The 3,325-nt window shown below is 35.9% G+C and overlaps 1 long non-coding RNA gene across 1 annotated transcript in view; it reads left to right on the top strand.

Moving 5' to 3' along the window:
• Positions 1-372: 372 nt before the first annotated feature.
• The window catches only part of LOC138144355 (uncharacterized), a 54,221-nt gene continuing 51,268 nt past the window's right edge, over positions 373-3,325 (top strand). Inside the window, exon 1 of the long non-coding RNA XR_011163918.1 lies at positions 373-598. This is a non-coding gene — a long non-coding RNA (uncharacterized lncRNA). The remainder of the gene's footprint in view (positions 599-3,325) is intronic.

Genomic DNA, 3,325 nt, shown 5'->3' with positions numbered 1-3,325 from the left:
ATGCACATATACATACACAAACAAATATACATATACACACACATAGGATTACCCAATATTCAGTCAATTCAGTGAAGATTCAGCCAGTCAAGATTTGACATATTAATTGGATTTTTGTCTGATTTGGTTAAGATTGTGTCCATGTGAATTCAGATGAACCAGATGAAAAATGAAAAACATTAGTCAGCTATTTGTTTTGTCTATACTTGCTTTAACACTTTGAGGATTTGTAGTTTCATTGGTATAGACAATTCTTCCATTGATGTTGATCCTTAGTAACCTTTTATGTATTCCTATGGATGAAAAAAAAAACACAACGGCCAATCTTCTGGTGATGAACCTTGGAATTTAGCTATTCTGGTCCTCAAAAAAGTTGGACTGCTTGGGATAAGACTACCCTTGAAGTCTTTCCATCTGTTCCATTCCATTCTATTAAAATCAATTCAAAAAGCACTTATTAGTCAGTTAACAAGCACCCATTTAAGTACCTACTATATTCCAGGCACTGAGCTATACAGTGGACCTAAGAAGACAGAAAAGAAATCCCTGGACCTCTAAGAGGCTTACATGCTACTAGAAGGAAAAGACATTTATACAGGTGAGCAAATATAAGATAATTTGAGAAGGAAGAAAAATACTGTTAACTAGGAGAAACAAGAGAGATGGGAAGGTAGGGTGAGTTGTCAGTGTTTCCACTTTTGGCAATCTGAGTAAATTTGCATGCCTTAATCTATGAACTTTTGTGAAGGTGCTTTTGTCAGCTGGAAAGAGTCAGATTTCCCCTTGCCCTAAATTAATTAAATTGTAGTTTGTATATTGTGGAAATACCATCTGAATCAGATATCTTTGTTTCATATAGCCACAGCTTAAATTGATGTCTCTCACAGGGACCTTTGTTGACCTAAGAGACTCCTCAGGTAACTTGTGGGACAATCTCTTGTAGTGCCTATGTTTGACTTTTTATTCTAGCACTTATACAACCTTTAGTTATGGCATTTAGTAAGAGTCGGCTATCACCCTGAGAGTCATAGAATCTCACTGGGGCCTAATCACAAGGAATGTTAATCTTTCCATTAATTTTAGTGAGATCTATCTTGTAATAGCAAAAAGAAATGAGAAGGGGAGCGGTCTTTGTCCCTGCCTGAGTGATCAATAGATTTAAATGATTTGAGAACTAGAAATTTGACCCCCCCCCAATTTTTTTAATAGTAGTCCAGTATATCCCAGTCTGTGTACACAGCTGGGCCACGTCTGTCATCTAGGGATCTAATGCCTTTTCAAGGAGAACAGTCACAGTCACAATGACGATGAGGCATGAGAAAGAGAAGAGCTCTGAATGACATGAGGCTAGGGTGCCTACTCTTTCCCAGAGACAGAGATTTCACTTTGTGGAGGCTTAAAATTCTACTTGAGAACAAAATTACAGCTCATTCAGAAAGTGCTCTTTCCAATGATTATTCAGAGTTGGGTTGGTTTTTTTTTTTTTTTCCTCCTCTTTCTCTCCCTTCCCTGCCATCATTTGACACTACCATTAATGGGCACTAAGCAACATGGGGAGAGATAAAGGAAAGGGAACAAAGGCATCATTGTTAATCAGATTTTTTTTTAATGAGTTTGTATGTTGTATTTCTAACAAATAAACACAAAAAGCCTTTATGCTGGGAAAGAAACCTTTTCCCCCCATTACATAGAATTCTCTCTAAGGAGTCTATTCTTCTCTTGATGGACACACATAACTCATTAACATTAAGTGAGAGGGCAACAAGAAAAGAGAATACCTCTCTAGCATAAGAGACACCCTCATTCTGGCAGGCACAGTCTGTGGCACCCCTAGTTACTAGCTGGTTTCATTGCAGTTTTCTTTCTGTCCCCTCCCCCCCTCACCACCACGGGAGGAAGTCTTATTTAATGGTCATTACAAAGTAGATTTTGGTAGGGAGCGCCACACACAATTTATGTTAATAATGACAAGAACTCAGCACATGTAATTCCCCTGTGCCACTTAGAAAATTTACCCTATATTGTTTTCTTAAGACAGAGAAAATAGAATTCCTTGTTCAGTTTAATAGATTTTAATTTAATGACTATTAAGGTGGAATAATAAATCCCTCTCCAAGAGGTTATATTTTGTCCTATCATACTCTAAATCAAGCAACACATAAAGCTTTTAATAGAAAAACTGGATTGTATTTCTAAAACAAAAAAGGAAAGAAAAGGAAAAAAATCTTATTTAACATATGGCTTAACTATGTGTTTATAATTTTTAAGAAATAATTTTTGCTGAACTGCTTTACCCAATTCAATTATGATTCTGATTCTTAATATCATATTCCTGCATGTGCTCTTTTGTTTTGTAGTATAGTGGAAAGAATGTAGGAAGCATCAGGAGAGCGGGGAGGGTGTCCCAACTCTGACGATTACTGCCTGTGTGGTGGTAGGCAGGTTGCTCATGTTGATGAATCTGTTTCCTCACCTGTAAAAGGAAAATAATGCTTTTGCTACTTACTGTATAGAGTTGAAAGGAAAACCCTTTGGAAACGAATATAAATGCTACATAAATGTGAGCTGTTGTAGTTATTATCACTTTTATTATTGCTGTTGCCTTTGTGGAAATTTATTAAAGAAGCATCATTCAATGTCTTACTGATTTATTCTTCACACAACACACAGCACACTTTGGCTATATTGAAAAACAAATTTGTTGTTGGGAGAGTGAGGATGGTTTAATTCAGTGAAATAGTTGTTTAGTAATCAGGGAGGAACTAGATGTTTTCAAAATAACAATGTTTGATTTAATTCAATAACATTTTTATTGTATTTTAAGTTTTTCTTTTCTTTTTTTATATCGCCATCTTTTTCTCCAGGATCCTACCCTTTACTCTTCCCTGAAAGGTATTTCATATAACAAATAATATGGTGTAGGGCAAAAAAAATAGAAAAAATAAATAAAAGGGGAAAATCAGAACAACTGATTGATACATTAAAATGAACCGCTGAAAATATGAGCAAATGTGTACATCAGTCAAGGGCTGTGGTGGACGAACATTATTCTTTAATTACTTTTAATTTCTTTTAATAAATTTTAATTATTGAGATTTAGAATTAGAAAGGACCTTAGGGGTCATCTAGTGTGCCCCATCTCATTTAACAGAAAAGGAAACAGACTCAGAAGCTGAAATGACTAGGACAAAGTTGCATAAGTGACAAAGCTAAGTTCTCTGGCTCCAAATCCAGGGCATTTTTTCTCCTTTTTCCTCCCAGTCCGTATGACTAACACACACACACACACACACACACACACACACACACACACACACACACACAC

The sequence above is a fragment of the Petaurus breviceps genome, unplaced genomic scaffold (assembly GCF_028583685.1).
Source record: "Petaurus breviceps papuanus isolate PSGF00001 unplaced genomic scaffold, PetGlider_PUasm1.0 90700, whole genome shotgun sequence".
Classification (NCBI taxonomy): Eukaryota; Metazoa; Chordata; class Mammalia; order Diprotodontia; family Petauridae; genus Petaurus; species Petaurus breviceps.
Note: the sequence above shows the minus strand (reverse complement) of the source record. Positions and strands in the feature narration are given on the sequence as shown.